General features: G+C 31.1%; 1 long non-coding RNA gene across 1 annotated transcript; it reads right to left on the reverse strand.

The window, feature by feature from the left end:
• Positions 1-1,762: 1,762 nt before the first annotated feature.
• On the reverse strand, positions 1,763-22,165 carry LOC143074491 (uncharacterized). Its single transcript, XR_012977890.1, has 3 exons — positions 22,099-22,165; positions 21,612-21,701; positions 1,763-2,065 (listed from the first exon to the last, which is right to left on the reverse strand). It is a non-coding gene; the product is annotated as an uncharacterized LOC143074491 (long non-coding RNA).
• Between the last annotated feature and the right edge of the window lie 528 nt (positions 22,166-22,693).

Below are 22,693 nucleotides of genomic sequence, written 5' to 3' on the forward strand. Positions count from 1 at the left end.
TGTTCTAAGACATTGTGCATGGGTATACAAATCTTTTTATAAGTTGAAATTGGACTTCGTGCTAGCATGCAATATTTTTTTTCATATTTGTATTGTGCTATGTACCTTTATGAGGTCAAGCACTGTTCACCTGCTTTTAAAAGTTTGTTCTTATGTTAGATTGTCCAATCACTTCATCATGCTAATTGTTTTTTTTTTATTCCAACACTTTATTTTAAAGTGTATAACCCCTAATACGAATCTGTTTTTCTACAGTTTGCAGGTATTGTCTGCTAAACTCCGTTCGTTGGTGTAGTATGAATTATGTAGTTGGTTTTGCTTTCAATCAATTTGACATTTTTTCATACTAGGATTTTTAAAAATAACCATACGGTTTTGTTTTGTTCAGTGCTGAAAGCATGATAGTGATCATGTTATAATTAACATCCATGCATTTTCGTCTATGGTTAGTTGACTCTTGATTATCATATTACGTCTCCTAATTTTCTCACCCATTTCAACAAGCATGGTATATATGGTATATTCAGCTTTTGTTATATCTTCTGCATTTTTACCCTTCCGGAGCACCTAAAATCAATCTTTGTGGAATTTGTGTTGTTCAGTCTTTTAGTTTTCTATGTTTTGTTTTGCATACTGTTGTTTTTGCTGCCATTATGTTGTCAGTTTATTATCTACCGTTGATTTTAAATTTCCCTTTGGCGTGTTTCGCCTTCTTTTTTAATATCAGACAAACTCAACGAATGAGTTAACAATTAACTTGAACGGTAGTTACAGTTTTTGAAAACTTAAGTGTGAAACGTGTAGAATAAAACAAAGATATTATCAAAAGGGAAATATTTCCGACAACTATACGTCGCTGTCGTTTTCCTCGGGCGTTTTGTAAAATTCATGAATATTAAATCTTAAAGTATACACATTTATCTGTAAGGTATTATACGTGTTATATATATTGCTTGCAATGGCAAATCTAGTTGTATATGCCTTTTTAGATGTATTGACAAAGGTGCGTTTTAAGGAATTTTCATTACAGAACGCTTCACATACGTTTATGATTACCATCGTTGTGGTTTAAGATAAATATGAGAAACTGAGTTATTTTCATTTTTCCTTTTATTAATGGTTTATATCCTTTGAATATATTTAATATCAATAAACACGAACGTCAAGTATTTACGGATGGACATTTTATTTATCGAATTAATCTATTTTTAAATTCAAATATTCAACTATGTGAATATAATACTATGCAAAATATAAGCAAAGCTTCTAAATCCATACTAAAACAGTATAAAATATTCAACATTATGGTCGTAATTAAATTTTGTTTGATAATTGTAAATGTTGTGAGCTGCATGGATTTAAAATCATGGTTTATGAATTGAAAACGCACAAGTATTTTTATTCACGACCGTTTGAAATTTGAATATTCAATAAATTTATCTTACTTTCCGTTTAATGGATATATTTTAATACAAAAAAAAATACTTATAAAACCCAAATAACAAAATGGTATGAAATAATTAACGTACTAGGATTATTGTGTATTAACATTTTTTTTTGTAGAATGCAAGAATTTATTAAGATTTAATTTTAATGTTTCCTGTACAAATAAATATTTAAAAATACCAAAGCAGAGTATCTTGTCATACAAAATACTTATTTCTTAATTGCAACTCTGAAAACATTCTGATTTCAATTATTGTTAGTTTCTTTAGAAACATAAATACAGTTTATGTTCTAAATTCACTCTGTTCAAACGAACATAAAGTATTTATGTGGTAAATCTCTCTGGATTTTTGCAAAGCATACATAGCTGAGCACATTCAGATATGTACCTTTATACGATAAAGGCATGATAGAAAACTAAATGCATATTTAGGTACTGTAAGGCGCAATGACCATCTCAATTTTAATTACTATAGATCCAGAGATCACAATATTTCTAATATCAAACACCATTAACAGTTCATGATTTGAATACGGCAACCATGCATCTATGAAAACAAATCCCGGTTTATAAACATCACACAATCAACAATACCGGTAAAAGACAGCAATCAAACATCTACAAAATATATACAAAACACATTAATTCTTTACATACAACTTCAATACATTAAAAAACAGATTTCTTAATGAAAATTAAACTTCAATACAAATGAAACGAACGATAATGGTCACTGCCCAAACCTCGATAGTTAAATCTCGTGCAAACTTTCATTATATACTGACCACCAAAACCGGTTTACAACTATTGTGAAAACACAATAGAGTAAATTACATACTTCAATAATCATACGCGAACCGCACATAAATATATATATATTTTATATTTATTTCTTTGATTCGGATTGAATTAAATAAATTTGATAAGAATATTATCTCATTGTTTTTCGATCTAAAATTAATATTTTAACCAGAATGTTCTCTCTCGTAATTCTATGACGAAACACATAGTATCCCGTGGTTCTATCTTCAAACATAACTAGTTTACATGTTATCAAGACAACAGACACTACCACGTTATAATTGACCTAGATACACACAGTGTACCGTGGTCGTTTTAAAACAAATACAAGTTGCTTTCTTTAAAAAAAGAAATGCAATCGTAAACCCAAATGCTTGTTTGGCATTCTATATTAGATAATTGTTCAATAAAGATGTATTGTTTTATATTACTTTTGTCGTGCATAAGAATTAGAAACTGACATTGCCTGTTCACTTAATGTAATACCGGTTTCACACATCAACGTACGTATAGCTCCGACGTACGTCGGCCGTGGTAAAACAATTATGTACGCTACCAATACAATAGTAATTTTGATGCATTTAACCTGTGAATCATATCCACAGTGTGGGAACGGAACTGTACGGTTTTCTAATAATTTGGTCATTCGGGAGACTGTCAAGCGGTGCTCCGACATTTGCAAAATAACAAGTTGCTTGATGGAAACTTTGACGAACTCTTACCTTACTATATAACGTTTCTGCTTCAAAATTTGATAGCTAAAACATTTTTTATGTAAATATGAACCAATATAATAAAAAGAAAGATATATGCATCAAAAACGTTTTCCCTTAGAATGGTGGAGCTCCGTGTAAAACGATCAAAATTGTCACACAACAGCGATCAAAAATGTCAAATAAACATTGAAAAATCAATGTTTGCTACCTGATTTCTCACATGTACCTTTTCTGATATATAGTCTTACCTGTCTGAAAGTTTCAAAGCCATTGTCCCAGTAGAAATCCCAATATAATAATTTTCTCCCTGTCGGATATTTTTATTGACTGTACAACCGCTCGCAAGTTTACTGTAATATCACTCGGAGCCTTCCTGGACAATCTCTTGGAGCTATTCTTTTCATCGTTTGGCCAATTAGGCTACTCCGAAAGGAGGGTAACATACTTTACCTTGTAATGACTTTACGGTCCAGCTAGCAAGCAAGCTAGTCTAAGGTATAAGGGGGGGGGGGGGGGGGGGTGCTATGGATTTTTTTTCTGGTCAAATTGTTTTTTTCGCGACAAGTCGAAAACAATTTCTTCTTTCAATTTTAGTATTACATATAGTGGCAGCTGAGGGTGAAACAAACAATTTCTTTTTCAGAATCAAAAACACATTGTTTTCTCTCTCCCAAAACTGGAAACAAACTTTTTTTTCAAAAAAATACATAGCCCCCCCCCCCCCCCCCCCCCCCAAGAAAATCAAATGGTTGATGCCTTACTGCAATCCAAATACCACATATGTCTGGCATGATTTTTCTCTCCTTTTTCGGTTACGATTTAATAACAGTTAGTTATTTGGTATTGTTATCATTTTTGTCGAGCCTTCGAATTTAGTCGGAAAATCGAGACATAGCGATCCTACATTCCGTCGGCGTCGGTGTCGTCGTCGGCGACGTCCACAAATATTCACTCTGTGGTTATTTTTTTTTGAAATTTTAATAACTTTCTTAAACCATACTGGATTTCTTCCAAACTTGGACAGTTTGAAGCTTGTTTGTGATCATTAGATAGTATCATGAAGTAAATTTTGTAAAAATAAAATCCTATATTTTCCGAATGTTACTTATGAATGGACTTAGTTTTTCTGCCGGGAAACATTACATTCACTCTGTGGTTAAAGTTTTTCAAATTTTAATAAATTCCTTAAATTATCCTGGGTTTGTACCAAACTTGGACAGAAGCTTGTTTTTTTTTATCATAAGATACATTGTAGTATCCAGAAGTAAATCTTGAAAAAAATTAAATCCATTTTTTTCTTATTTTCTTTTGAATGGACTTCGATTTTCTGCCAGGAAACAACCCATTCACTCTGTGGTTAAAGTTTTAAATTTTAATAACTTTCTTATACTATTTTTTATTTGTTCAAAACTTAGACAAAAGCTTGTTTATGATCAAAAGCTAGTATCTAGAAATACATTTTGTTAAGACTTTGTACCTATGCATCTATATTTTACTTATAAATTGACTTATTTTTTCTTCCAGTTAACATTACATACAATCTGCAGTTAAAGTTTTTTTTAACATTTATTAGATTCATAAACTATTCTGGACGGAAGCTTCTTATTTACAATCAAAAGATAGTATCAAGAGGAATATTTGTATTGATTTGTTTCCTCTTTTTTTGTTGAGCCTGCAATTAACAGCCAAAGTAGGCGAGACACTGGGTTCCGCGGAACCCTTACAACTTTTTTAAACCTAAATTACACACTCAAAAGTGTTAATGATGTTTGACGCTCAGTTTTATTTGAATGGATGCAGCCTGCATTAGCGGATCCGGTATGCGGCTAGAGGGAGTTTTGGTGGTTGAAACCCCATTTTTTCCGATTTTTTTTATATTGTGGACGTTTCATGGTGTTCCGTGGTTTGGGTCCCATTTTTTCAGAAAGGCTGGATATGCACTTGGTCTGATATCGTCAATGATAGTATGATGATCCGATAATTCATCTGCTTTTTTATAGTTTGGTCTTATGCTGTGCTAGTTTTGGAGATAAATGAGCGCACACAGACATTTTTAACCCTGCCAAATTCTTTATTTAGCTGTTTCAAGTCAAGAGTTGTTGGTTCATGTCTGTCTTATATGTTTTTGGTAAATTGTTTATTATGAAGTAGGCCGTCAGTTAAATTCGAAATGTATTGATTCTTATGTTTCATGTCGGGACCTTTTATAGCCGACTATAATTGCTTAAATTCATTTATTTTTTGAACTTTGACAATCATATCATATCTCCTTATTTTAATATTGAAGATATTAATGTGGTTTGATAAACCAACTGTTTCGTTCATTTTTCGGATGCTATAGTTGAGAATATTGAAAAGTTCCTTAATCGTGACATTGATATAAAAATAATTATGTTGAAGGATGTTGTGTTTACTCTGTATTTCAGATATCAAGTCCTCTCTCATCCTTGATAACATTTAATTTTACTGGAGCCTTTTCTACCAGTAGCTATAACTTGTAATAAACAGACATCTCATTTGAAATTATACCACATCTTCGTATTTTAATATCATGTTTATTGACATATACGTGTCTTTTCAGTAGGATCAGTGGTTAGCTACCACCCTTCTACATTTTCCTTGTTACAATATCCCGATCCTGTGATGAAAAATTCTTTGTTGTATTGTTCAAACATGTATTTATTTATTTTTTTAAATTGCTGGTAAATAATATATTATGTAAAATTCAAAATATGATAATTACCCTTCAAGAGAATCTAGTCACCTTTTCGGAATACATAAATATTTATTTTGTACGATTATTATTTTACTTTTTATTTTAAGGTAGATGGGGTGTCTAAATTATAATCCATAGAACTTTTAAATAATTTGCCAAAATAAAGTTTATATAATGCTTTATAAAAAAACATAATAAAAAGAATGGGTCACCAGGCTTAATTTTACGCTACACGGTGTTCAAAATTCACAAATTTTGGTTAGATTATGCATGGAAAACCCAATTTTCTGCAATAAAGCATAAACTATACCATAGAATTTTGAGATAATATATGAGAAGATGGCTTTAATATTATGCTTTCAGTTAAGAAAAAGAAAAAAATGGGGTCACCGGACCCGTTTTCTTGCTACATTATAAAATAGGTAAATTCCTAACACATTCTATAGTAAAAGTATCTTAATCTGAATTATCTGCCCTTGCATTTGAGTTGCCTCCCCTTAAGTGGCAAAGTTGGAAAAATTTTGATCAAACAAAAGTTTTCTGTTTTGTGTAAATACAACCATAAAAATGATAAAACATGTCATTTTCTATATCGATATAAAAGTTCTTAGTTTAAACATATTTATTTATAGTGGATTGGGAAACAAGTTTTGCAACTTATATTAATCCCTTTCCACTTTGCGGGTGCGAGTGCTGCCTTGTAGCGGCATTAGCCTACTCTTTTTCGAAATCTACAAGGGTGTCTTTAACGTGCAAGAGATATGGCTCTCTCTTAACACGGGTCAGCCATTTATCGTCCCCTTCCGACGGACTATCATCGTTTCCTTAAGACCATACTCGCAAATGGTGTCAAGGGAGAGCCGAAAATTGAGTTCCTGAAATTTTCATCCCGAACGGGAATCGAACCAGTAACCTTTGTGTTAGTAGTCCGATGCACTAACCACTACACCACGGTAGAAGTTCTTACTCATGAATTACCCACTACTCTAAAAATTTGCACATTCTATTAAAGATCTGGACCTTGTTTTCTGGTATTTCCAAATCCAAGATGGAGGAAGACACCCTATCTACCTTAAATTAGATTCTTAACATTTTTTGTACTGTCCTTTTATTTTTGTCTTGTATACTTATTCAGTGGTTGTTTGTTTATGTGTTACATATTTGTTTTTCGTTCATTTTTTTAACATAAATAAGCCGTTAGTTTTCTAGTTTTACATTGTTATTTCGGGGCATTTTATAGCTGACTATGCGGTTTTGATCATTGTTAACGACCGTACGGTGACCTAAAGTTGGTAATTTTTGTGTCATTTTAGTCTCTTGTAGAGAGTTGTCTCTTTGGCAATCATACCACACCTTCTTTTTTATATCTATTGTACACATTTTGTTTTTGTCTCTGATATAGTCACCTTAAAAGGGTTCCTTCATAGAATCTTAATTGTCAAAATAACTGGTTATATGCTTATTTTAACTTTAAATACCATATTTGAATATAATAGGACGGCAAGAAACAACCAATGCAATGCATATGCAATGAATTTAATAAATTTGGCCAAACAATTCTACAGGAAGGCTCCGAGTGAGTGTACAGGAAGGCTCCGAGTGATATTACAATAAACTTGCGAGCGATTGTACTAACAATCAATAAAAATATCCGACATGGGGAAAATGAATATATTTGGATTTCTACTGGGACAATGGCTTTTAAACTTTCAGACAGGTCAGACTATATATCAGAAAAGGTACATGTGAAAAATCAGGTAGCAAACATTTATTTTTCGATGTTTATGTGACATTTTTGATCGCTGTTGGGTGACAATTTTGATCGTTTTACACGGAGCTCCACCATTCTAAGGAAAACTTTTTGATGCATGTATCTTTTTTATTATTATATTGGTTCATATTTACCTAAATAGTTATCAAAAGTACCAGGATTATAAAGAATGTTTTAGCTATCAAATTTTGAAGCAGAAACATTATATAGTAAGATAAGAGTTCGTCAAAGTTTCCATCAAGCAACTTGTTATTTTGCAAATGTCGGAGCACCGCTTGACAGTCTCCCGAATGACCAAATTATTAGAAAACCGTACAGTTCCGTTCCCACACTGTGTTATCTGTATCGTGTACACAACGAGCTTAAAGCGTGTATTGTGTGTGCATGAAGCGTACATTAGCGTTCCCCCTAGTCTTTCTATATTCCCAACTGCAGGACTGTCTATATGTGAATGTATGTCAAAAAGTTTGTCACATTCACACGTCTGTTTACATGTTTATCAGTCCGTCTATTTCCACTGGTTCGTCTACATTTTCACCAGCTTTGAAATAGCTTTCGGTAAGTGCGAGTACTTTTATATCAGTGATTTGTGTTTATTGTTTTTATGTAAGTGATTATTGTGTACCGTACCAATTTTTTTAGGGACGCGAATTGCAACTGATATTTTACAGTTTTTTCTTGCGATGTGTTGTCCTAGGTTTGGTTCATTTGGGAGGGTTAAGTTTATGGCCACCACATTGTTTATGTGCCAATGCCCATTCTAAAGCCAGGAACATATGCATGATATAGTACAGTGGTTGTTGTTCTTAGTTCATGTCGGTCAAGTTTTGTTTCGTAAATTATTTTGTTATCAATAAGGCTGTTTAATTTTGTTTGATTTTTGTTTTTCAACATGTTCAAATACATGGCTTTGCGCAATAGCTTCTATGAACACCTTCCAAATACATGCGCAATGCGGCTTACTAATCTGTTGAATAAGCATTAACATCTTAAGTTGCTATTGAGATATTTTACGTATGATCTATAATTTATTATGATGTAATATTTCCTTGCACACGATTACAAGCTGTTTGAAACCAGTTGTGTTTAGATATGAGATAAGATTTCATGTTAACAATGCGATCTATATTCTGAACGAGAATAATTAAAAATAAAATCTTTAAAAAAAGTCATTAGCACTTTCTTGAAATTTTACGTCTAGGATAGACCAAGGACGTGGAAACATAATCATAAATACGTGCCTCAAATAGGTGTAAAAACGAGGATTTTTCAAAAATAAATATCGTTTATTGAATATAACGTTAAAATTAATTATGAAAGTATATGTCCGTATTTATTTTCATTGATACTGCAAATTTAAAGTTATTTTCTTTGTTTAAATATTGCAACATTATTTACTTTTTTTTTTTAAACAAGGAGGTTACATGATAACCTCTGAATCCTTTTCGTTTGACGTAAGCGGCAAGATGGCTACGCCCAGTAAAATTGAGTGAACAAACGATGAAAAATGTGGTCTGACATGATGACAAAGACAATAAAACAAAAATAAGATACATATTACTTCGAAGGTATTGATATTAACTACCACGAACCAAATATTTAAACAAAACAACTAAGGAAACCATATAAATGGCGTCAAATTCAACATCAAATCGTCCGTCTGTCAAAAATAATGGCGGGCTCCCCCGAGTAAAACATGAGGTAGGAGCCAACCAGGCCACTTTCTCCCTCAATGAAGAGACAGTCCTGATATGGAGACGGGCTCTCCTTATCAAATATTTTCAAGAATTAGGAAACAATGATAATACCAATGTAAAATGGGGCGATTTCGACAGCAAAAGTAGCTCGATCACCATCAATGATGAATCCAAAAAAAATCAGTGGAAAGTCCCTGATAAAAAACTAAACAAAACAGCCATCCATATCCATATGAATAAAAAGAAAAAGATTGTGTTGACATTATATTATTTTAAGTCCCCATCCATGTTTATCCAAGGTCAAATGATAGATACATGGCTACAAACTGACTTTAAACAAATTGCCATGGCAGCAAATGATATTTTACAATTACGCAGAAAGGGGACAACCTAGCAAACATTGACAGCAAACTCAAAGAAATTCAACTTTGCGACGAGTTTAGCCCGATAGTATATGAAACACCAGAAGTAAACACCGAAAACTGTGAAAACAAATTGGATAATCCAAAAAACTTGCAAGATGATACAAGTAAATTACATGTTAATGTACAACCTCCTGATGAAAGCCCTGTTAAAGAAAAGAATAAAAACAATACACATCAATCAGAGGAAGAAAATATTTGTGAAACTAATTCTGTGACAAAAGACCTCGAACAACAAAAAACTGACATAAATAGATTAAAATCCACCCTTCATACACTAGAAAGTGATTGTGTAACAAAAGTCAAAAGATGAAATCATGAAAAGTATACTGTCTTTATGTACATTAATGCTTGAAAAAGTGTCAACTGTAGAAACAAAGGTAAATGAAATGCAACTGAAACTGATTAATGATTTCAAACTAGTGCATACAAGTATTGAAAAAGAAAACTCCAAGGAAACAAACAAATACAACCCCATATTAGAAAAAAATAGCCGGAATGGATACAAAAGTAACAGAAATGCAACTGAAAATAGCTAATGATCTCAAGCTAGTGCATCAAAGTATTGAAAATGAAAACTTCAAGGAAACAAGCAAAAACAACCCTATGCTAGAAAAAATAACAGGAGTGGAAACAAAAATAAGTGAGATTCAATTGAAAATGAACAATGACCTCAAGCAAGCGCATCGAAATGAAAGTGAAAAAGAAAGTTTCAAGGAAACACGCAACAACAAAACTGGAGGAAGCCAAACAAATCTCAATGAAAATGAAATGAGCGAGAACAGAAACTCACAAGATGAGATGAAATATGACGTTCACATAATAGGCTCATCAATAGTAAAAGGACTTGTACCAAACAGAATTTATAGAAATACAAGAGTAACAACATTGAATGACAAAACTATTCAAGGAGCTATAGACTTTGCCAACAGTGGGAAACTCCAAGGAAAACATATTGTTTACCAAATTGGCTCAAACGAATTAGATGAAAAAAGCCCTGATAAAGTACTAGAAGAAATGGAAGCCTTGGTAGATGTCACTAACAATGTGCTAAAACATCCAAGCATTACAATTGGAGAGATACTCCCTCGCTTCCATCATAACAGTGATAAATCAAAATGTTTTAATGAAAAAATGCAAATGTATAATATACTATTGAAAGACTATTGTAAAGAAAAGGGTATTAATGTTATAAGATATAATATGCACTTTTCAAATATGTATGATGGGATTCATTTGAATGAATCAGGTATAAAACACTTTGTACGGTGTATGAAAGAGGTTATGAACCCTATTTTAGGTATAGTGTATGTAGATAAAACAGATACAAATATTAGAAAAAATACCCCAATGTACTCAAAAAATTTTGGTCAACAAAAATTTGTTTATAATGATACTAGAGAGCAACAAAGCTCAGGTTATAAAGAAAATAGAGGTCAATATAATGAAAATAGAGGTCATTATAATGAAAATAGAGGTCAATATAACACAGGGTACAATAATAATAGAGGTCAGCAAAGTTCAGGTTATAACAACAATACAGGGTATTATGAAAATAGAAATACTCAAAACTATGGATACAATGGCAATAAGCAGTATCAATCACCAGAGTTTAATAAGAACTCAAACATGTATAGTGGTCAAGGTAGCACACATAGTCAAGGTATGGCTGAAAGAGATTTTATATATATGATGGAAACAATGCTCCAAAATGTAAGAGGAAGGTTCTGATTTTATTATTAAGTATATATATTCTATGTAAAAATATAACTGATTATTTTGATTTTGTCAGACTCAAAATTTGTTACTCTTTAAAATGTCTGAAATAGAAATGTACTTTGATCTTTAAACAAGGATTGTTTATCATGTTTATACTAAAATGAAAAGAAATGATTCTCTTTACTACAACAATTATTTTATGGATAAAATAAGACATATATTATTAATCCACATGTTGTGTTATCACATGTTTGTTTACTAATAAGATAATATTGATACTCAGAAGATTTAAATTTGAATATGTACTCAACTGTTTGACTTTCTTCAATTGTGTAATATATTTTAAACTACTTGAGGTCTAAAGATAAAATAGAGTTACCTCCCTTTGAACACTTAACTATTAAGAAATAACATGTCACATATTGTCAGACCATATTTCATGATAAATAACGATGAATTTTGAAAATACTAAGAAAAAGATTAGTATTTCCTCGTGGAACGTGCACGGTCTTGGTGATAAATTCAATGACAACTACTTTATAGAATTCTTGAAGAATGATATAAACATACTCCTAGAAACATGGAAAGGGGAAAATAAAAACTTTACACTCTCAGGTTTTAACCTTATTAATAAAATAAGAAAGAAAAACAAGAGAGCTAAAAGACATAGTGGGGGGATTATTATATTAAATAAGAAAAACATTGAAAAGGGAATAACATATATAGAAAAAGGCACTACTTCCCAAAACAGACTCTGGCTAAAATTAGATAAGAACTTCTTTGGATTTGATTTTGACCTATATTTATGTGCATTATATATGCCACCAGAGGGGTCTACACAAACTGAAAATGATTTTCACAGACTAGAGAATGAAATAAGTACTTTTGCGTCGAGAGGAAAAATCCTATTAATGGGAGACTTTAATGCAAGGACTGCTGAATTGGAAGATTTTATAAAACATGACTCTAGTGATCTAAACAAATATAGAGATACAAATATATAACAAGAAAATTATAATATAGATACTTGTCTAGATCGTAATAACCAAGAACTTGCACGTAACACATACGGAAACAACTTAATTGATTTATGTATATCTTCTAGACTCCGAATTTTGAACGGTAGATATATTGGGGACTCCCAAGGTTATTATACATGTATTACTCCAAACGGTTATAGCAGTGTGGATTATGCTGTAACTAGTGTGGCTCTCTTGTCCTCAGTTCAATACTTTAAAAAATGTCCATTCAATTATCTATCAGACCATGCTCAGATAGAAGTTCATTTAAAATGTAACATTAAATTGAAACATACAAATAATTTTGACTCATGGAAAACAACTAAAAGATTCTTATGGGAAGAAAATTCAAAACAAAAATTAATAGAAGTACTAGCTTCAAACGAAATAAAAGAAAATATTATAAATTTTGAACTTGAACATTTTTCAAAAAATCTGTCTGGTATAAATGAAGCATCAGAAAAACTGACTTCTATATTGGGTAAAATTTCAGAAAAAGTATGTAAAGTAAAAGATAAAGTACTTAAAAGAAAGCATAACAAAAAATATAAACAGCCATGGTCAGACCATACTATTTATTTACACAAAAGACAAATAAATAACATTGGAAACCTTCTTCGGAAGAATCCAAGCGACAAAGTGAATAAAACTAAATATTATAACCTGAAGAAACAGTTGAAAATAATGGTCAACCAGAAAAAGAAATTATTTAAACAAAACATATATAACAAACTAACTATGAATTTTGGTAACAATTCACAGGAATACTGGAAAACATTAAAGTCAATAAAACCTAAAGACAATGAAGATAGAGATGTGGGGTATATTTATGAATATACTAAAAATGCTGAAAATCACTTTAAAAACCAAGGCGCTTGTAAAAATGTTAACTTGGGTTTCCAAACAAACATAGAAAAATCCTTAAAAGAAGCTGAAAATAACTTGACCCAAAATGAGAATACAGACTCCCCTATAAAATATTCTGAAGTTAAAAAGATATTAATAAAAAATTAAAAAAGGAAAATCAGCTGGGCCTGATGCAATTCCTAATGAAATATTCAAGTACAGTAGTTGCGTAACCTTAAAAGCTATAACAAAACTTTTCATTTTAATACTTTCGTCTGGATGCTACCCTACGAACTGGAACCTATCTTTTTTGATACCGGTTCATCGAACAGGGGACAAATCAGACCCAAATAACTATAGGGGTATAGTGCTAAATAACTCCATAGCAAAATTATTTAGTGCCATTTTAAATAACAGAATAACAAATATTTTAGAAGATAAACTCAACAAATCCCAATTTGGATTTAGAGAAAAACATAGGACCACAGATAGTATTTTTATACTGAAATCTTTGATAAATAAATATATACACAAAAAGAAGCAAAAACTATATCTTTGTTTCATTGATTTAAAGAAAGCCTTTGACTCCATATGGAGAAATGGGTTATTATATAAATTAACAAATATGGGTGTTGGTAAAAAATTATATAACCTATTAAAAAACCAACTTAACCAGACTAGAATTTGCTTTAAACATAAAAATTTACAATCAGATCCATTCCATATTCAAAGAGGAGTACCACAAGGAGATTCACTAAGCCCCACCTTCTTAAAGATATTTATAAATGATATTAGTGATCTCTTTGATAGCCAAGACTCAAACCCAGTCTCCCTTATTGAATCAAAAATAGGAAGCCTTCTATTTGCTGATGATCTGGTCATTATCTCAGAAAGTCAAGAAGGACTTCAAAACAGTTTAAATAAATTAAATGATTACTGTGAAAACTGGCAACTTACAGTAAATACTAAAAAAAGTAAAATTATGACAGTAGGGCAATCAAAATGCAAAAAAAAAGACAACTTCTTTAAAGATAAATGGAGAAACATTAGAGGATGTTTCTGAATATAAATTTTTAGGTAATGTTATAAAATGTAATGGTTCATTTATACAAAGTACACTAGACTTGTCACAAAAAGCTAGAAAAGTACTATTTTCTTTAAAGTCCTATACATCCTCTCTTGGAGAGCTACCTATAAATGTTTCATGTAATCTTTTTGAAACAATGGTAAAACCAGTTTTAACATACAACTCTGAAGTATGTTATATGGATACATATATGACCTATTATAGAGCTAAAGAGAGAGCAAAGAAAACTAATCAGACAGTTGATAAGTTATCTTTTATTGACAAAAGTCCCACTGAAAAAGTCCACCTTTCATTCTGTAAACATATACTTGGGACAAGAAAATCCTCTTCAAATATAGCAACACGAACAGAGCTTGGTCAACTCCCTATTGAAGAGTATATACTCTCTCAAACTTTGCTATATTTTTCCCGTCTGGAAACCGAAAATGTAAACCCCTTATTAAAAGAGGCGTCTGAAATGTGTAAAAAAATGCACTCAGAAGGAATATATACATGGTATACTTACCTTACTGACATTTTAACAGAATTAGATAATAATCCAGAAATAATAACAACTGTACAAAATACAGGTACAGCAATAAATAACATAAAAAAGCAAATTAAATCTTATTGCAATGTCTTTTTCAATAATCTACTGGGAAAAAAGATAGAGGACTTAAATGAAAATAATAAAATTTTTCTATACAAAAATATTAAGATTAACTTGAAACAAGAATTTTACCTAAAACATAACCATTCTGACTCCAGAAAACTATTAACAAAATTCAGAATTAGCGAACACACTCTTTTAATAGAAAAGGGTAGACATCTTAAGATCCCTAGAGATCAGATATATTGCAAATTTTGTAATGAGATAGAGGACGAAAAACACTTCTTTCTCAAATGCCCTAAATATAAATTTTATAGAGACAATTATTTTAACTTAATAAAAACCAATTCAGAGTGGAAAGATGATGTTAAAGATGACATGCTCAAACTTAAAATAATACTAAACCCCACATCTCACAGTCAAATTAAAAATACAGTTTCCTTTATAAAACAGTCATTAGAACTGAGGATGGGAGACCCAACAAAGTAATTTGATCTGATACATTTTGTATTCTAATATTGTATTGTGTATTTTTGTATATAAGTTATGTTTGTCACAGATCATGTTTTTGATTTATATGGCAATAAAATTATTTGATTTGATTAAAATGCGACTGACAAGTATAGAATGATATTCAATATGAAGGGGAAAAACAACAAAACTCATACACAATTACATGCACTAAAGCTGTGTTCTTTATATGTACAAGTCAGAGCAAAAGCAAATACATGTGCATTATACGTCATGTTTGAATTTGACCAATGAAGAATTTTAAAGATCAAACGAACGAAATTAAAGAATAAAAAAAATCAACTTGTCACATGCGTCAGGAAAAGGATGAATGATTGGATAAGAATTCAAGAAATATAGACTCTTCCACAACATCGAGTGTGATCTGATAGTAATTCTTTAACTTTTCAAAGTTAAAACGCGAGGCACGTTTTAGATATTTAAAAATATAAATTACTGTCGAGTGTGGATAAATATCGTATTGCATGGACTATGGTGGTACAATCTATTGATTAGACACTATGCAGACACACTTAATGTTTCGTTTCGAATAATCATTTATATTATGTGGTATAACGATTAATGAGTAATGTTGCATGCAATAAGCAAGACTTTATCAATAAAACAACTACTTTATTAAACAACAAAAATGAAAACCAGAACACAGTGTGGAATAAGTAAACAATAATGTTTAAAATAAAGACAGATTATGTAATGCAAACTATCTTCTGATATCTATGTTTTATAAAAATAGTTTGTCTAAAATTTGATCCATTGTTATGTCCGAGTTTGGGTTGAATCAGCCTAGGTTAGATACGAATAACGTTTTAGATGCTGCGTCAGAAGTGTTACTAGTATTTAAGATATATTTGAATTTTTACTATGTTCTAAGAAAGAGAAGTGTAAATGTGTATGATTTTTGTGGTTGAGTTGCTGACTGAAGGAATCGTACCACACTCACGTTTTATTTAAAAAGAAGTATTATATTAAAAAGAAGAACGTATTTTTCAACGCGGTAGAATTAAAAAAAAAAAACTTAACATGTACTCTTAACATAGCATAAAGTATTTATTTTATATATATCGAACTTTTCCTTTTGCAAAATAATTTGAGATTAAGGTGGTACCCAACACTTTCACTAAAATTAATTTGGCTCGTTTAATTTTCATAAAATTTGGACAATGTACTTACTTTGACCCTTTAACAAAAATATATGAATTTCAAAAATTTTGAACCAACCGTTTTGTCAGAAAAATTACACTGTTTATATAGCAGTTTGACAAACACCAATTTTGATCTTTGAGAAGCTTAATATTCCCTTAACAACACAACGCAATTGAAACGTTTAGCTGATTTTACAGAGTTATCTCTCTGTAGTGTTAGGTACCACCTTAATATACTTATTGTGTTCGATAAACTGGTGTTATTTTCACTTTTTCTTATGATTTGTAACAATTTGTTCCTAATAATTCAAAGCAAAACGGAGATAATATTGTCACTAAGTCATTTTAGTAGACAACTTTTCGACGCATCAAAATTCGATACAAATCGATAATAATATAATTGAATGCAGATTATATTTTCTTTTTAATTTGGGATTTATCAAACTAACTGGATTCATTTATCCTTTCATATATAATTACGTTTAACATATACTTAAGTCATTACAAACCGTTGTAAAATTAAGAATGGAAATGGGGAATGTGTCAAAGAGACAACTAGCCGACTATAGAACAGACAACAGCCGAAAGCCACCAATGGGTCTTCATGTAGCGAGAAACTCCCGTCTATGTTTTAATCAAATGCAACATATAATTTTATTAATTCTAATACAAACATTGGTATTTCTAACATATATTAGGGTCTGAACATAGTATACATAATAGAGACTAATGGGCCAATACTACAGAAAAACCAAAACAAATAAATATATAGGGTCTTAAAACAGCGAGAAAATGACGCAACCGGAGACGGGTTTAAGCTGCTCCCTTAACAACGTATACTAATTCAATGATGATTGACGTCGTACTAATAAACTCCGATTTATTGTAGTATGAATAATTTAATAACCGTGATTTAAATAAGTTAAAATATCTTTAAGGTCTTAAATCATATGACTTCTGTTTACTGAAACATTTGTTCTTCTTTTCGGGGCGCTGATGAGGATTAGATTGCACTCTTAATTTGTTTTCACGTCGTACCATTCTAGGACTAAATGATTCATCTACATCATAATGCGATGTTGATTGATTCGAATTCGAACACACTTCTTTCGGAGGCAGACAATATATTTTATCATTGCTTTTCATTACTTTCCATGCTGTTTTATGATAAGTATCATAATAGACATTCTCAGATGAAATTATCACTTCATTGTTCAGTTTTGCAAATTCATCACCAGTCGTGCACATTGATGTTTTGATTCGTCGCACGGAATGAAATGGGAAAACATACAAACTATAAATCTATCATGGTCAAAAGTTCTGACAAAATGTTTCGTCAATATTTGCAGGAAATTCATAATATTATTTTCCTCATCAATACTGTTACAGGATCTCAAATGATATTATGTTTACATTATCTGCAAGTTTGTACAATGGTTGTAAAAAAAAGTATTTAAAAAAAAAGCAATTGGACCTATTATAATTTCAAAATTATTTGATAGTAACAAGATTCAATATCATTGACAACGGGACAACATGAGTTAGATGTAACGAATTATTGGTTACAGTTTGTCATTTTACATCGAACAAACAATCAACTATGCATCTATTTATATATATTTGACAAAATGTCTGTAAAAAGCAACACATTACATATAAATTAATAATAGCATAGATTATTGAGTTTAAAGGTTATGTGATTACGCCAAAAAATAGGGACGTGATATGGAGATTAAAAAAGACATCAAGAAGCCATACAAATTCATAATAACAAATCACCGCTACTCGTTCAAGATATGAACGACACCCTAGACGCTGTGTTCAAAACGTTTAGACTTGTGTGTACGATTTTAGCCTTATCCATCAATTATTAAGAAAGAAACAGATGGATTTGTCGATGTTTTTATATCAAATATACTGGAATAGGATCCCAGTTAGGACAACCAGTCCGGTACCCACGAATGCAGTTCTTAAAAAAATATGTAACTTTTGTTATACATTGTGTAGTGTTATTATTTCACTAGTTCTGTAACTGAATGTAGATTTATTTGAAATGGGAGGCTTTCTAGTTTGAATTTCTGTAAAAATTTTGATTGATTTAAATGTAATCTGGCGGCAGTACATATAGTAAATTGCCTAAATTCTAGCCTTTATTCTTCCCCGGAAGTAGACAGACCGACCCTGTTGTCAATACAAACAAAATTTTGCAAAGGAATGCTGGTCATGAGGCACTGAGATTGTTCTAAGACACTTCAAAATGAATGCCTAACATGAACCAGAAGTCCCAAGGTGGCTATAAAATAAAATAAAATAATTTATTAAACAAGACCCTATGTATTTACTATTATTTTCACAATGCGTTCCAATTGGGGCCAATAATTGGGTCCCCCTTCTTACTCATTCTGCATGTGCAATGAACTCATAATACGTTTTTCCATAGACTTTTATTTCGACAATTCCTTTAAGATCAAAATTCTAATTTATTCCTACCTCATAATGTGAACTGGAGCTAACATCTTAGTAAAGCTTATAGTCCTTTCTTTATTTATGTATCAATGTCATTTTGATTAATTTTTACTGTTACATGTTCTGACAAAAATCGAACTCGGACTTCTTATGAACTGAGTTTTACTGTATGTTAGTATATTCTACATTGGCCAGAGGTATATGGGGAGGGTTGGGATCTCACAAAACATGTTTTACCCGACGACTTTTATTCCCTTGTTCCAATTTAGAAACCTTTGACCTTTGTCAGTTTTAAATAAATAGTGTGTGACGTCTATTTTCGGTGAACTAGTACACATTTATGTCTAGGGGTTAGTTGATGCTGCCTCTTTTTTACGCTATGTTGACGACCCTTCAGAGGCCTTGTATCATGTTTTGGTCCTCGGCCGGCTTGATGTCTCTTTTACACATTGTCCTTTTCCATTCTTGATTTTATTTGAAGGCGAGTGATGAATAAGAAATGAGAAATGCTTTCCCTGTAGATGCACAAGTATCGCTTCTGGTAGAGTGTTTGCAATTCACTCAGGTTGTTTTGATTATTCTTATGTGTCTTCTCAATCCATTTATTTGAACTGAACATAAGTCATGTCAGTTAACTTCTGTCTCAATTTCGACCTATGCAACATTGTTTATCACAGTAAGAGTAACTCATTGCATAGTTTGTAAAAATGGTGTTGTAAATTCAAGTTCCTTTTTATTTGCTTACCTAATTCCTTTTGGGGATGAAAAACATTGTACTAGTACAATATAAAATAAGAAGATGTGGTCGATAGCAGAAAGAAAAAATATCTTCACTAGAGACCAAAACGAGGTTTGGCTTAAACGAGTGTATTGGATAGTTTTTTACTTCTTTGAAATTGGATTTTCTCCTTTTTGTTTTTCATTGTTGGTTTACCTCTTGTTTTAATTTCCATTAACTGAAGCAATGCATAAAAGTGTTTTATTGACAGAACTATCACCATAAAAGCGTATAAAAGCGTTGTGCTAAACGCTTCTGAATATTGACACATTTGATATTGACCTGTTCTGAAGATTCACTTATTTTGATGTGACGTAATGTTGTAACTTAAAGTGTATTTTTTTATTCAACCAGTCTACCTCTAAAACAATTCCAACAACAACAAGGAAAAAACCCCAACAAAATCCCGATTATTGGTAATGCCTTGTATTTATGATCCAACGGATTAATTGTCCCATATAAAATAATATATCAGGGCACATACTTTTAATTAGATATCTTTTGATAAAAGATTTTGAATAATATCAAGATTGTTTTAATCATACTGCTGTTCCCCTTTTTTCCCATTATGCATCCTAGGCTTTCAAATATTCGGATTTGAACGTTCATCATACATCTCAATCCATAAAAGCGCTGAGGATGCATTATATCAATAATACGTTGTGTATACTTCTGCAGGTGAGCAGTCCCCGGTGTTTCATCAGCTAAATTGTCAGTAGTTTGTTACTGACATGGTTTATAACAAACCTTTCTCAAGCGTTTCTGATGAAGGTACATTAAAAAAAGCGCGTTTGACACATGAACATCTATAACGTGTTGTTCCATCTTTTCACGTGACTTTCAGTAGTCAGTCATTGGCTTTAGATAAATTCAGCTACTTTGTGTTTGCCCTTTTTGGTTTTATAGCTCTTTGGCTAGGTCGTATTTGGCACAACATTTTGGAATTTTGGGTCCTCAATGCTCTTCAACTTTGTACTCGTTTGGCTTTATAACTATTTTGATCTGAGCATCACTGATTAGTAATGGGTATCTGGCGTATCAAATTATCAGCCTAGTACCTTTGATGACTATTTTACTGTTTCGGTTTTTGTACATCCTTTGTTTTCAAATATTTGGTTTTTATCTTTCCCGTTAGAAGTAAATCAAGAACTCAGGACCCTAGATATTGAAAACGTGTTGTTTTTTATTTTTTGTTTTCAATTTATTGAGCATTATAATTACATTTGAAAGGAGTTTATAAGATTGAAATACATTTTGTATTATCCAGCATGTCAAATTGGATAAAAAACCTGTTCGATCATTGCAAAACTATTTTGATTTAACAACAAAAGCTTAAACCATCTTCATTTCATCTTGGTAAAAGTACTCTTTTTTTTACCGCAGCTCTTGAGGGGTGCTCCGTACACATACATTTAAAAACTAAGTGTGCTATCTTATATACAATTTTACCAAACAACTAAAAATATATAACCATAGTTTGTGTCTTTTATAACTTTCATGTATCATTTTATATAATATCTCAGCTATGTTTATATTGTTTAAATGAAAAATTTGATTTTTTTTTTGTTATTCAAAAAGAATTATTATTTGATATAATAAGAACATATCATTATGACTTTTACATTTTGTGCAGACTTCAAGCACTAGACGCATGCGACAGTTCTGTTGAAGAACTTCTGTTTTATTTTTTATTTTTGTAAAAAATTGATCCAAGATGTATTTAAATAGACCAGATAATTACACATGTGTTAATTGTGCTTCCTCTATAATGCTTTACTTTTCTTCGAAAGCAAGTGCTTACACTTTGATTTTCATAAATCATTAATCTCAAAATCAAAAATATTCATTCATGCCAAATACATACCTTCTCAGAAAAGGATGGTGTCTAATGAGTATCTTTCTACAGTTGTTACTGGTTTCTCGAAAATACTACTTTAACAACAGGTTAAATTTTCTGTTAAAGAAAAACGACAAAGAGGATGTTAATATTTTCTATCTAAACCAGATCTAGTAACAATTTTAAAAGAACATAGCTGTAAAAAATTAAAATTAAAAAAAAGGAAGACCAGAACGTAGCATCATCTGGTTCAAATATCCCTTTTTTGTGTCAGATTATAGCTTTCTTAAATTCTGAAAATGTATGATTTATATAACTTCTGCTTGATATAAATGAAAATCACCTGATCTGTCTGATATTTATATTGCTTGCACATTTATTAAAAGTTAAGCAAAAGGACATTTTTTTATCAATAGCATATGACTAAATTCAAAATATTCATGCATCTAAATTAGCTGTTTTATTCATTTTCTCTCAATAATCTTAGATAACTAGAATCTATTCAAATACATACCCTATCAAATAAAGGTGTTGTCCAATGTTTACTAAAAAAAAATGAATAATGCACTGATGGATTTCCGAAAATACTATTTTTAACAGCAGCTAAAATTTTCTATTAGAATAACCTATCAAGGACGTAGATGTTTCCTTTCAAAACCTGATCTCGTAAGACGCTATTTTTAACAACAGTTAATTCTCTTCATTTGAAGTGACATGAAACCGAAACTGAAATTACATAAAACTATTTTTTCCTCCGTATCTTTAAAGATATAAAACTACAGCTGTATAGATTTTAAATTGGAACAAAAAAATTATAGACACTGTATGTTTAATGTAACCTGTGATCCGAAATATACATGTAGTACGAAAAAAACAACCAATAGTCAATTCATCTTTCAATTTGAATCAACATTTGAAGTTCAGATTGATTCAATAAAAGAGGTCGAAGATACACAAGAGGGATTACAACATAAGTCGTAGAAAAACCAAACAATAAAATCGCATAACTTTACTATTAGCTGTACTATTCATTTTCTCTAAATAATCTTAGATTTGGAAAACTAGAATCTATTCAAATACATATCTTATCAAATAAAGGTGTTGTTCAA

This window comes from Mytilus galloprovincialis, chromosome 5, assembly GCF_965363235.1.
Source record: "Mytilus galloprovincialis chromosome 5, xbMytGall1.hap1.1, whole genome shotgun sequence".
NCBI lineage: Eukaryota > Metazoa > Mollusca > Bivalvia > Mytilida > Mytilidae > Mytilus > Mytilus galloprovincialis.